The sequence below is a fragment of the Eretmochelys imbricata genome, chromosome 2 (assembly GCF_965152235.1).
Source record: "Eretmochelys imbricata isolate rEreImb1 chromosome 2, rEreImb1.hap1, whole genome shotgun sequence".
Classification (NCBI taxonomy): domain Eukaryota; kingdom Metazoa; phylum Chordata; order Testudines; family Cheloniidae; genus Eretmochelys; species Eretmochelys imbricata.
In genome coordinates, this window is record NC_135573.1 from 239,256,023 (window position 1) to 239,270,889 (window position 14,867).

A 14,867-nucleotide genomic window follows, 5' to 3' on the forward strand; every position below is an offset into this window, starting at 1 on the left:
AGCTGTTCATTAACTGAGCACCACCCATTCTATGCAGTGAATGAGGCAGGGGTCCTGTGGAAAAAATAATATGTGATCATGTAATTAAAAGACTGTATCATATAACACATACACACAACGGGGACAAATTAAGGTTGCATTTGGAATATCCTAACTTCTGAGTGCTTAACTTTTGCAACCTTAATGTTCTTTCAGTGAAGCATTTATGTGTATTTATCTGTATATAAATCTATTTGATAGTAGATTTGTTATAGTTGTTCATTCATTAAAGTAAAAAGAAAAGGAGTACTTGTGGCACCTTAGAGACTAACTAATTTATTTGAGCATAAGCTTTCGTGAGCTACAGCTCACTTCATTGGATGCATACTGTGGAAAGTGTAGAAGATCTTTTTATATACACACAAAGCATGAAAAAATACCTCCTCCCACCCCACTCTCCTGCTGGTAATAGCTTATCTAAAGTGATCACCCTCCTTACAATGTGTATGATAATCAAGGTGGGCCATTTCCAGCACAAATCCAGGTTTTCTCACCCCCCTGCCCCCCACACAAACCCACTCTCCTGCTGGTAATAGCTTATCCAAAGTGACCACTCTCCTTACAATGTGTATAATAATCAAGGTGGGCCATTTCCAGCACAAATCCAGGGTTTAACAAGAACATCTTGGGGGGGGAGGTAGGAAAAAACAAGGGGAAATAGGTTACCTTGCATAATGACTTAGCCACTCCCAGTCTCTATTCAAGCCTAAATTAATTGTATCCAATTTGCAAATGAATTCCAATTCCACAGTCTCTCGCTGGAGTCTGGTTTTGAAGACGTCGAAAACAGGATTCTAGGTCACCACAGAACTGTATCATGTTCGTGGGGGTGGAGGGGCAAAAGGAGAGGCCCTGAGATAGGACAGCTGCTTCTGCTGGGCTGAGAGTATAGTTGGATAGGTTAACAAGTCTCCGACTCAAGGAATATTTCCAACATACCTCTGAACAACATACTAATCCACAGAGACCTCCCTACCAACACTACAAAAAGAAGGATTCTAGGTGGACTCCTCCTGAAGGTCGAAACAGCAGACTGGACTTCTACATAGAGTGCTTCCGCCGACGTGCACGGGCTGAAATTATGGAAAAGCAGCATCACTTGCCCCATAACCTCAGCCGTGCGGAACACAATGCCATCCACAGCCTCAGAAACAACTCTGACATCATAATCAAAAAGGCTGACAAAGGAGGTGCTGTTGTCATCATGAATAGGTCGGAATATGAACAAGAGGCTGCTCGGCAGCTCTCCAACACCACTTTCTACAAGCCATTACCCTCTGATCCCACTGAGAGTTACCAAAAGAAACTACAGCATTTGCTCAAGAAACTCCCTGAAAAAGCATACGATCAAATCTGCACAGACACACCCCTGGAACCCTGACCTGGGATATTCTATCTACTACCCAAGATCCATAAACCTGGAAACCCTGGGCGCCCCATCATCTCAGGCATTGGCACCCTGACAGCAGGATTGTCTGGCTATGTAGACTCCCTCCTCAGGCCATACGCTACCAGTACTCCCAGCTACCTTCGAGACACCACTGACTTCCTGAGGAAACTACAATCCATCAGTGATCTTCCTGATAACACCATCGTGGCCACTATGGATGTAGAAGCCCTCTACACCAACATTCCACACAAAGATGGACTACAAGCCGTCAAGAACACTATCCCTGATAATGTCACGGCTAGCCTGGTGGCTGAACTTTGTGACTTTATCCTTACCCATAACTATTTTACATTTGGGGACAATGTATACCTTCAAATCAGCGGCACTGCTATGGGTACCCGCATGGCCCCACAGTATGCCAACATTTTTATGGCTGACTTAGAACAACGCTTCCTCAGCTCTCGTCCCCTAACGCCCCTACTCTTCTTGCGCTATATTGATGACATCTTCATCATCTGGACCCATGGAAAAGAAGCCCTTGAGGAATTCCACCATGATTTCAACAATTTCCATCCCACCATCAACCTCAGCCTGGTCCACTCCACACAAGAGATCCACTTCCTGGACACTACAGTGCTAATAAACGATGGTCACATAAACACCACCCTATACCGGAAACCTACTGACCGCTATTCCTACCTACATGCCTCCAGCTTTCACCCTGCCCACACCACACAATCCATCGTCTACAGCCAAGCTCTGCGATACAACCGCATTTGCTCCAACCCCTCAGACAGAGACAAACACCTACAAGATCTCTATCAAGCATTCTTACAACTACAGTACCCACCTGCGGAAGTGAAGAAACAGATTGATAAAGCCAGAAGAGTTCCCAGAAGTCACCTACTACAGGACAGGCCTAACAAAGAAAATAACAGAACGCCACTAGCCGTCACCTTCAGCCCCCAACTAAAACCCCTCCAACGCATTATTAAGGATCTACAACCTATCCTGAAGGATGACCCAACACTCTCACAAATCTTGGGAGACAGGCCAGTCCTTGCCTACAGACAGCCCCCCAACCTGAAGCAAATACTCACCAGCAACCACATACCACGCAACAGAACCAGTAACCCAGGAACCTATCCTTGCAACAAAGCCCGTTGCCAACTGTGCCCACATATCTATTCAGGGGACACCATCACAAGGCCTAATAACACCAGCCACACTATCAGAGGCTCGTTCACCTGCACATCCACCAATCTGATATATGCCATCATGTGCCAGCAATGCCCCTCTGCCATGTACACTGGTCAAACTGGACAGTCTCTATGTAAAAGAATAAATGGACACAAATCAGATGTCAAGAATTATAACATTCATAAACCAGTCGGAGAACACTTCAATCTCTCTGGTCACGCGATTACAGACATGAAAGTTGCTATATTACAACAAAAAAACTTCAAATCCAGACTCCAGCGAGAAACTGTTGAATTGGAATTCATTTGCAAATTGGATACAATTAACTTAGGCTTGAATAGAGAGTGGGAGTGGCTAAGTCATTATGCAAGGTAACCTATTTCCCCTTGTTTTTTCCTACCCCCCACCCCCAGACGTTCTTGTGAAAACCCTGGATTTGTGCTGGAAATGGCCCACCTTGATTATCATACACATTGTAAGGAGGGTGGTCACTTTAGATAAGCTATTACCAGCAGGAGAGTGGGTTTGTGTGGGGGGCAGGGGGGTGAGAAAACCTGGATTTGTGCTGGAAATGGCCCACCTTGATTATCATACACATTGTAAGGAGGGTGATCACTTTAGATAAGCTATTACCAGCAGGAGAGTGGGTTTGTGTGGGGGGCAGGGGGGTGAGAAAACCTGGATTTGTGCTGGAAATGGCCCACCTTGATTATCATACACATTGTAAGGAGGGTGATCACTTTAGATAAGCTATTACCAGCAGGAGAGTGGGGTGGGAGGAGGTATTTTTTCATGCTTTGTGTGTATATAAAAAGATCTTCTACACTTTCCACAGTATGCATCCGATGAAGTGAGCTGTAGCTCACGAAAGCTTATGCGCAAATAAATTGGTTAGTCTCTAAGGTGCCACAAGTACTCCTTTTCTTTTTGCGAATACAGACTAACACGGCTGTTACTCTGAAACTATTCATTAAAGTGTTATTTATAATTTTTTTTTGTTTTTTCACATATAGAAGTTCTGCTGTGTAAGAACTGATTATGAAAGTACAGCAGCGGTGATGTGTTAACCAATAGGCCAAGGCTTTGCACAGCAGCAAATGAAGGGCAGCATGTCATGGCAAGAGAGGAAATACATAGGTGACTTTGCATAAAATATTTTGATTCTGATTTGGTTTTGTGTGTTCTTGTGGCCCATTTGATGACCCCTGATCACTTGGGCACTGCATCTAGTGCATTCTTCTATATACTTGAAGAGTTGCCTGTTTGCAGAATTTTGCACTTCCATCTAGGCAGCATACAGGAGGTAGGTATGTATGTTTATTTTTATTTCCAGTCTTGTCCCAGTCAACAGCAAGGGGTAATCTATCACTGCACAGCAGGAAAGAGACTGGGAAAATAGGTTCCAAAATCATTTGTCTAGGATTGGCTCTGCTGTGCATCTGTTTGGGGAGAATGGAGAAGCAGCTCATCTGTTAAGAATTTGATGTAATGAAGATACAAAACTAATAGTCTTACAATGTAAAAGCAAGTTATAGTTGAATGACCTAATAAATACATATGGAAGTCAAATTAAATTGTGGATTGTTCAATTTTCCTTAAATAATCGGGTAGATAGAAATCTGTTTAGAATTAGGCCCTGTCTATGCTAAACACACCATATTTTTGTAAAAATTTGACCTGGTTACAACACAAACAGTTTGATTGTGTCCACATAGCAATTTTTTCCCCATAACACAATAACGTAGGTGGCACATACTTTGTTGCCTAACTATGGGTATATCAGTGCATTCTGGGAGAATATGGAGAGCATACTGCCTCAGTAAGGAATAATGCCCAGAAGACACACACACAAAGAATAACATATGTCGAGCAATGCACTAAGGGATGTTTTATCACACAAAGCTAGAAGCAGGAACAACCACTTAATTAGGTTACACAGGCAAGGTTAAGACAGTCCCACAAACGCAGCCAAGTAAGTTTTATAACCTAGTTAGAGGAAAACAACGATGTGTCGCTTTGGGCTGATTGCAAGGGTGGCACAATTAGTTACCATCACTATTAAATAGTGCATTAGCCAAGACATCCAGGGAGCCAGCTATGTCAATAACTGGTTACAAACACTTAATTTATATTGCAAACAGGAATAAATATGATCCAGTTAACCAACTCTTCATTTTAGCACTCCTGATGACTTTGATTTTTATCATCTAGGGACCAAGTTCTGAAGTCTCATTCAGTCCTTATTCAGGCACAACTCTGATAGACTCCTGTAGTTTTGCCTTAGTAAATACTAGCAAATCTGGCCCTAGATTAATATCTTTCACCCACAGATGGTTTGTCTATACCAAAATTTTTAACTCTAGCTAAATTATCTCAAGTTAGTCAACAACTTTTTTTACATGGTCGAGTGTACATGCCACGTTTGTTCAAGGACACGAATATCTGTGATTTAGCCGAGGGCTGAGCGTGTTGTCCTGGACCAACAATTTGTTGAGTATCCCAGTTCGCATGTGTAAGTGTTATCTAACTCTGAGTTTAGACTCAAGTGCACAGATATCCACCCTGTAGGGAAGCTGATCTGCACAGGGGCTTTAAGCTCACTTTTACACTCTCCTGATTCTGCAGCTCTCTGCAGAACTGGTCCCCCTACACTATGTTAGAACAGCCTGAGGGCCTGCCAGGCTGAGAAAGATAAAAAAATTAGTTGATTGGTGTGATGCAGGACAGTCACAACTCTTTTCCTTTCTATGTCAGTAGCAGGGTATGTATGAGGTGCACAAGTCCCTACATCAGCTCTATAGCAGAGAATCACCTTGCACTGAGGTGATTCTCCCTGGTCCACCAAGCCAATTTCATAGCCAGAGTATACTGCTGATGAGGTGTCAAATAGTCATACCAGAGAATCTGACCCATAGAGCCTGCTTTTCAGGTAGGCTAGGGCTCCTTTACATCTTTTATTTACACTCATCCTAAGATACCTTGGCACTGCCAGTGGGAGGCTAAAGCTCCTTTACACAACTGAGAATCAGGCCCACTATGTTTAATACCTTAATGTTTCATCTCATGTCTCATAAATTTAGGTCATAACCATTACACTGTTCTTAGTCTTCTTTTTATAATGATTGATTATTTGTTGTGATTTTTATAAAAAAACACCAAAACCAAACAATTCCAACTTTTGTGTATTTATTGTGGAGGTTATATTCCTTTTCTGGTTCTCTTTATGTTAATACTGTTTATTCAGAAGACACACTACAAGCTCCAAATCTACAAATTTTGGAAACATATTAAGCACTTTGCAATAAAAGAAAATAAATGAATGACATCGAACAAGAAAATGTGTTTCAAAAATTAAAAAAACAACGAAAAATCGATGTAGTGAAATAATAAAGAAAAGGATTGTAAGTTTGCATCTAAAGATCTGAGTGAGACAGCTGTACAGATATCACAACAAACAGAATAACTCCAAATGCGAGCCAAACAAGCAACAGCACAATATTTTGAGACAGCAAGGAAGAGGGTGGGTAATAGAGCTAAATCAGAAACAGAATGCAAGTTACAGGAGGAAACAAACATGAACCATATGGAAAAATATTCATAACACATTAGTGTTTAATTAAATAATATGCTGGAAAGGACACTTATGCAAGTCATCATAAACATAGACAAAGAATAAATGAAAAATGTGCTGCCCATAAAATTGGTTAACCCATTTGCCCTCTAATTGTAATCTGAGCAGCCACAAGTTCAGACATGGTGACTTAAAGCTGAAAATAATTATGTTTTTGGTAAATTACTTTGCTACTGTAAATCACAAGCTATAGATTAGTGACTATCAAAGTAGAAGCTCCAGGATATTGTAAGAAAGAGCTACTCATAATCAAACACATGAGCCCAGAATTAATGAGTCTCTCTGCTAAAAGAAAAGGAAGAAAGTAGTAGAATGTATTTGGAAAGAGAATGTATTTGGAATTGTCATAACCATACAGATAAGGATAGCCTAGTATTTCCCAAAGGGGAAAATGAGCGATCTAACAAACCACTATTAACTATATGAGAAAACTATAACTATAGAGAACAACTATGAACTATGTGCACTAGGAACAAAAGACACTGCTAAGGCGCTTGCTGTAAGCAGTGAGCAAAGTTCCAGCTAGCTGTCACAGGCAGTAAGAAGGAACTGAGGGAGTGGAGGGTCGGCAGGGCCCTATACTAGGACCCTATACCGCTCCAGGGGGCGCCCAGGCCAACCCTACGGATGCTGCTAGGGAAAAATCTTCTGACTGGCGTGCTCGTGGCGCACACACACCTGCTTGGAATGGACATGAACAATCACTCGAAGAAGAACTAATATTGCAGCAGTTGCTCTTTGCCTACAGGGCTGTACCACATCCCAGTTAGGGTTTTCACCATTTGAACTTGTGTATGGCCACAAGGTTAAGGGGCCATTACAGTTGGTGAAGCAGCAATGGGAGGGGTTTACGCCTTCTCCAGAAACTAACATTCTGGACTTTGTAAACAACCTACAAAACACCTCCGAACCTCTTTAGCCCTTGCTAGAGAAAGCCTAAAAGATGTTCAGGAAGAGCAAAAGGCCTGGTATGATAAACATACCAGAGAACATTCCTTAAAGTAGGGGACCAGGTCATGGTCTTGAAGGCGCTTCAGGCCCATAAGATGGAAGAGTCATGGGAAGGGCCATTTATGACCCAAGAGCGCCTGGGAGCTCTTAACTATCTCATAACATTCCCCACCTCAAACCTAAAGCCAAAAGCGTACCATGTTAATGCTCTAAAGCCCTTTTATTCCAGAGAATTAAAGGTTTGTCAGTTTACAGCCCAGGGAGGAGATGACGCTGCGTGGCCTGAAGGTGTCTACTACGAAGGAAAAAGTGACAGTGGCGTGGAAGAGGTGAACTTCTCAATGACCCTAGGACGTATTCAGTGCCAGCAGATCAAAGAGTTGTGCACTAGATTCGCACTGATGTTCTCAGCCATCCCAGGACGGAGCGAACGGGCATACCACTCCATTGACACAGGTAATGCTCACCCAATTAGAACCTAACCGTACCAGGTGTCTCCTCAAGCCAAAACTGCTATAGAAAGGGAGAACATGCTACAGATGGGTGTAATCTGCCCCTGTAACAGTGCATGGGCATCTCCAGTGGTTCTAGTTCCCAAACCGGATGGGGAGATACACTTTTGCATGGACTACCGTAAGCTAAATGCTGTAACTTGCCCAGACAACTATCCAGTGCCACACACAGATGAGCTATTGGAGAAACTGGAATGTGCCCAGTTCATTTCTACCTTAGATTTAACCAAGGGGTACTGGTAAGTACCGCTGGATGAATCCGCCCAGGAAAGGTCAGCCTTCATCACCCATGTAGGGCTGTATGAATTTAATGTGCTCCCTTTCAGGCTGAGAAATGCACCTGCCACTTTCAAAAAAGACGTAGGTAGTCTCCTAGCAGGATTGGGAGAATCTGCAGTTGCCTACCTTGATGATGTGGACATCTTTTCTGATTCATGGGCAGAACACCTGGAGCATCTGCAAAAAGTCTTCAAGCATATAAGGAAGGGAGGGCTAACTGTTAAGGCTAAAAAACGCCAAATAGGCCTAAACAAAGTGACTTTCCTTGGACACCAGGTGGGTCAAGGAACTATCAACCCCCTACAGGCCAAAGTGAATGCTATCCAAAAGTCCCCTGTCTCAAAGTCAAAGAAACAGGTCCAATCCTTCTTAGGCTTGGCTGGATATTACAGGTGATTTGTACTGCACTACAGCCAAATCGCCGCCTCACTGACAGACCTAACCAAAAAGAAACAGCCAAATGCAGTTCAGTGGACCGAAGAGTGTCAGAAGGTCTTTGACCAGCTTAAAGCAACACTCATGTCTGACCCTGTGCTAAGGGCCCCAGATTTTGACAAACCTTTCCTAGTAACCACAGATGCGTCCGAGCGTGGTGTGGGAGCAGCTTTAATGCAGGAAGGACCAGATCAAGAATTACATCCTCTCGTGTTTCTCAGCAAGAAACTGTCTGAGAGGGAAAGTCACTGGTCAATCAGCAAAAAGGAATGTTACGCCATTGTGTACACTCTGGAAAAGCTATGCCCATACGTTTGGGGACGGCGTTTCCACCTGCAAACAGACCATGCTGTGCTGAAGTGGCTTCATACCGCCAAGGGAAATAACAAAAAACTTCTTTGGTGGAATTTAGCTCTCCAAGATTTTGATTTTGAAATACAACACATTTCAGGAGCTTCTAACAAAGTGGCTGATGCACTCTCCAGTGAAAGTTTCCCAGAATCAACTGGTTAAAATTGTTCTTGAAATGTGGAACATATTGTTAGTTTTTATATAATTAGTTGTATCTCTAGAGGTGCATGTGTCTTAATTCTGTTTTCTCCTAGCGCTTCAGGAAGAAATCACAGCCAGTGTGGTACAGGCTGTCCAGCACCGTCTGTGATTTGGGGGGCGTGTCATAACCATACAGCTAAGGGTAGCCTAGAATTCCTCCTTACCTGTAAGGGGTTAAGAAGCTCAAATAACCTGGTTGGCACCTGACCAAAAGGACCAATGGGAAAGAAGATACTTTCAAATCTTGAGGGGGAGGGAAGGCTTTGTTGGTGTGTTCTCTGAGGAAAGCAGAGAAGCATCAAGTCAGATAACTCCTTCTCCTATAAACCATCCTAAAAGTCTCTCATATTACAAAAATTGTAAGTAAAAGCCAGGCAAGGCATGTTAGATTATCTTTTCTTCTGCTTGTGAATTTTCCCTTTGCTAGACGGAGGTTTATCCCATTTTTTTGTAACTTTAAGGTTTTGCCTAGAGAGGAATCCTCTGTATTTTCAATCTGATTACCCTCTAAAGTATTTATCATCCTGATTTTACAGAGGTGATTCTTTTACCTTTTCTTTAAATAAAATTCTTCTTTTAAGAACCTGATTGATTTTTCATTGTTCTTAAGATCCAAGAGTTTGGGTCTGTGTTCACCTGTACTAACTGGTGAAGATATTATTCTCAAGCCTTCCCCAGGAAAGGGGGTGTAGGGCTTCGGGGGAATAGGACTCCAAGTGGTCCTTTCCCTGGTTCTTTGTCTAAATCACTTGGTGGTGGCAACATATTGTTCAAGGAAAAGGCGGAATTTGTGCCTTGGGAAAGTTTTTAACCTAAGCTGGTAAAAATAAGTTTAGGGGGTCTTTCATGCAGGTCCCCACATCTGTACCCCAGAGTTCAGAGTGGGGAAGGAACCCTGAGAGGAATGGTGGTAGAACTTCCTTGATTACATTCCTCCTTTTCCTAAATAGTATTTTTTTTATGGAGGGTGTTTGTAAATCCACGTGGCTGGTTCATACATGCTACACACTAGGGCATGGATCCCCAGAGTAAAATTGGTGTAAGAGTGGAGAATTAGACACTGTTTGTCCTATTCATTAAATTTATACAATGAAGTAGCACAATGGTACCCTCCTACATAAATCACAAAATTGGCTTAGAGCATCATCCTGGGTTAATTGCCTTCTAACAGTAGACCTATCTGTGACAGCATTGGGAATGGAATGCGAGTGAAAAGTACGCAAGACAAACAAAATGGTAGGGAAGTAGTCTGGATATGTATGATTCTTTACATGTTTACAAAGAAAATTTCAAAAGAAAAATACACAAAAGTCTGACCAGCCCATAGTAGGTATAATTTACACAAGTGGTGCTTCATGGCACTTAACCTTAGTTTTCACTATGCTTATGACTTTCTGAGAAGTCTCTTTTCACTTACTAGAGAGATCTGTAGAACTATATAATTATTTTTATATAAATTGCACGTGGTGTTTTTTCAGGTTGGTAAGGATGATAGTTGGACCACAATTAATGTTCAGCAACAGGACTCAAACACAGAGAGAGAATTTCATGGTAAAGTTCTCAAATAGAGAAAAAAAAGTTTGAGAGGATAAAAAGTAGATAAACCCAATATTTTTAAATTTTTATTTTTTGTTGAATTGTATAAAGAAAAGATCCTTAATTATACAATACAATAATAAGTACTTTAATAAGTATATTAAAGTAATATATACTTTAATAAGTATATTAATAAATGAAAAAATTTTGTATGGTAACCATGAGCACAAAATATTCCCATTTTACATGGTTTACAATGCACTTACACTAATGTGACTTTGTAATTATTTTCTTAACACAGTTTGCATCCCCTCCCAACCAAAGACTTTCAAGCCTAAAAGTTTCAAGCACATTATGTCCATATTGCACAAATTAAATTCATATTTAACTGGAACTAAATTTGTATAATATTCATATGGAGCTGAAAACTGGGTATTTTTGGTAGCTGGCCACATCTCTGGAATTCTTTCTATAAAGAAATATGCTTACAAACCAGGCTATGTTTAGAAAGAGCCACAAGATACATCTCTTTGCCCAGACGTTTACAAATAATTAAACCATTAATTCCTAGGTTCCTAGCTGAAAAATCAGATTAAAAGATGAGGATAAATAAGGGGTTTCATGTTTCTTAATTCTTATTTACAATATAAATTGACACAATTTAAACCTTGTAAGATGTGCCTAGACACTACAGTGATGGGCATCTTATAAATGCAGTAATAACATTTAATTAGCTGGCCTGTATGAGGAATCAGAAGAGATTCATTCGGCCAAATCATCATATTTGACGATGGCTTTTTTATTTATTGTGACAAACTTTTAAAAACAGTATAGTGAGTATATGGCATTCTTCATGAGAGGCTGAGATCCGCAGTTGCTTGGTGATTAAATATAGCAAGGTTCAAAAAATCCACTCATCTACTTCTTAATGGTAACTGGGAGGCTTTCAAGTGGTGGTTGTGGGCTAATCCATCAATTTATGCAAACTCTAGCTTCTCTTTTTTTAGTTGCTAATCCTTTTGGTGGCAGTTAACCATCCAAATGTAAACTAATTCAGTGCTGTCTTCATGTGACTACAAACAGATCACTCCAGTGTCCCTCCTATTATTTCTAAGCAGCAGCAGTATGAAAATTAAGAATGCTCCTGTCAGTTTCACTTCTGCTCTTCACAAACTGGTGGTCAGCAGAGAAAATGACAACAAATGTCATCTGTTGTCTTTCTGCTGTTGCTTACAGATCTCCAAGAGACAAGTGTGTGAACAAGCACTGCAACTATTCACAAGGAGTATCAGATAAAACTGAACAAAACCTCAGAGGTGAGGCTGAGGAAAGTCAAGAATAGCAAGAGATATACCCCATCATGCAGAGCAGCCAGTAGGCTCAAGGAGAAATAAAGAAGCCGAGAAACGATACCTTCCTACAACAATCAAGAGGCTCTAGAGAAGGAAATAATCTTCCCTTCTCCCTCTCAGCAGCCTGAGGAAAGCACCTTGATAGGAATCGCAGCTTCTTTAAACCTAAGAGCCAAAGTGATTTTTTCCCCCCAAAGATGACAAGTTACAAAACAGAATCAAAACAAGCTGACTGAAGGACACATACAAAGGAGAAGTTTGGATTTTGGTACTGTGCGTGCAAGAGACAAATGTTATAAACCTTTTGAATAAAGAGAGTATGAATGGTGAATTAAACATCAGATTTTTTTCCCCATCTTCTGCAACTGCCATCTAAAACATCACAAGTTTAAAGAGACTGAAATCCTAGCACAGTACTCCACAAGCGACGCTCAGGACAAACATCATCTGTAGAATTACAAGCATTTAAATTTATTACCTGTGTTACTAATACCTTAGGGCAGTGGTTCTCAACCTATTTACCATTGTGGGCTGCATATGCAGCTCTCTATGTGTTATGCAGGCTGCATCCACACAATATATATATATATACATGCATATATATACACTACCTGTATAGCCCTGAGGATGTCATATGGGCCACAACTGTGTGCTGATTGGGCTGTACTTAGGCCCTGACCTGAAAGGTGCTCCATAGGACTGGATGTTTGCTTGTATGCAGAGCAGCTTGCAGGACTGGGCCCTAGACAAAATTAAAACCCTGTCTTACTTTTCAGCATTTATATTTTTTTACTCTTTGCAATTTACTCACTTTTAACAATAATATTTTACTGAGGGTTTCACTTGTATTTCATAGTCCATTTCACTTTGTGATTCTAAGGTACCCATGTACTTGGGTTTCAGAAACTTTTAATTCATAAAAAGATTTCTATTATGATTTGTAACCCTTTTTAAAAAAGGTCTAATGGGCAGATCCTTAGCAGGCATAAACTGTTATAGTTCCACTGAACTCAATGGAGCTCTGGTAATTTACACCAGCTAAGGATCTACCCCTAAATGCTGAGCCTAAACGTACCCAAATTTTCAGAAGTATGCACACTCAAACAATGCTGACATGTGCCTGTAAATGAGAGCTGTGGCATACTTAGGCATCTGAACAAATAAATCCATAACTTGCATACACTTTTGAGACTGTGGACTGCCCTGTCCCTTTAACACAATGTATAGAACAAATACACAGCCGCAAAAAATTAGCTTATATAGACCAGCGTTATGAGAAAATATTTGAGAAATCTGTGGAATCTCATGTTTCAGCTTTCTCTGTCATTTTTCAATTAAGAAAAAGTCACTTCAGTTTAAAAACCCATTGTTTCTATAAAATGAAGTCATATATGTACATGAATACACAGACTACCTAACGGAATGTGATAAGGTCATTTAGGCCCCAGATTTAGTAGTTTTAAAATTATTTTTAAAAATCTAATATAAGTAGAAATGTTTTCCCTGAAATTTACTGTGTTCTGTTCAGATTTAACCATTCACAGAAGTGTTGGCAACCTAAACATCACAGAATTATTCGAGTGCATGAGAACAAGGAAGTGAGAATAACTAGAAATAAGAGGGAAACTGACTAATTTGTTTTTGTTCTCTAAACTGAGTGAAATGTAAAAAGTAAACAAATAGCATAAATGGTGAAAGATCAAATGTCTAACATTTGATTATGTTTTAATTACTGAAGGTATTTATTAAATAAAGAAATATGTGGGTTTTTAATTTTAAAAATAACAGCATCTTTTTGGTGTGTATAACCTCTCCACCCCAGTAAAGTAGAAAATATGGTTTGTTAAAAAGATATTTGACAAATTCTTTACATTTTGGAGACAGCTCACTTTTCTTCTAGTTCTTTTCTTTCTTGATTAGAGCCCTGTAATGCAATATCAACATCATTTATGTAAATCATCCCATATTACTTTGAAGTACATGACAAATCAATCAGTTACTTCATATCTATATGGTGACGGAGATTATGGTAAGAGGTAAGTGAGATCATGCTATACAAGTGGAGAAGAAAATGACAAATATGTAACATACATTATGTTCTGGAGCTGTTATGACTACAAGTGGAGCTCCTCTGCCATTTTGCACTTGGGAAGTCAAACTTAACTCTCTTCTTGGCCTCAGTTAACCTTTTATTTCCTAACACCAAGTGCTTTATTTAGTAAATCAGATCTTCTCTATAGGCTTGTACACCAAACAAACCCTGACTTGCAAAATCTGTCCAGCTATTTTGAGGGTGATGGTGAGAGAGAGAGATTCATGGGGAAGACAAGAGGTAAGACCTGCCCCTAGTGTCTTTGGGGAAGGAGACAGGCCCATTTGGGGGGGGGGGGTGGAAGGGGGAGCAAAGACTCCTTCACTGAACATAACTTTTAAACTAAGTCTCTCTCTTCTGGAGATGACTGAAGGGGGATTTTGATCCGATAATTTTGCTGTAGACATTAGTATCCCTGCCCACGAGCATACCCGTCACACACGGAAAACCCCCCGACTCGGCTCTGCACGGGGCCCCGGGGAGATCCCCCTCCCACACACCCATGCTCACAGGAATCCCCGCCTTCCTCGGTGGGGATCCCCTTCCTGCACACCCCGGGCCCAAGGGTATCCCTCTCGCCTCCCGCCCATGGGATTCCCCGCCCCGCCCCGCCCCCGGTAGGGATCCCCCCTCCCGCACACCCCTTACCCACGGGGATCCCCCTCCCACATACCTCTTACCCACGGGGATCCCCCGCCCCTCTTTCGCTCCCGATCCCCGGGTCGGCGCCACAGCCCGCACTGCGCTCCCCTCTACCCCGGCACCTGAGGCAGGAACTTTTCCCTCTTCCCCGTTCAAACGTGCTGCCGTAAAGCACCCGTCTCCCCTGGCAACAAGGTTCCGGCCGAGAACTAGGTGTAGGAAGGTGATGTAAAAGTAAAACCACCCAGTGTCGTAA

At 41.4% G+C, this 14,867-nt stretch overlaps 1 long non-coding RNA gene across 1 annotated transcript; it reads right to left on the reverse strand.

Moving 5' to 3' along the window:
• Nucleotides 1–12,498: 12,498 nt before the first annotated feature.
• Nucleotides 12,499–14,762, reverse strand: LOC144259934 (uncharacterized). The gene is made up of 3 exons (XR_013344953.1): nucleotides 14,734–14,762; nucleotides 13,749–13,801; nucleotides 12,499–12,619 (listed from the first exon to the last, which is right to left on the reverse strand). It is a non-coding gene; the product is annotated as an uncharacterized LOC144259934 (long non-coding RNA).
• Between the last annotated feature and the right edge of the window lie 105 nt (nucleotides 14,763–14,867).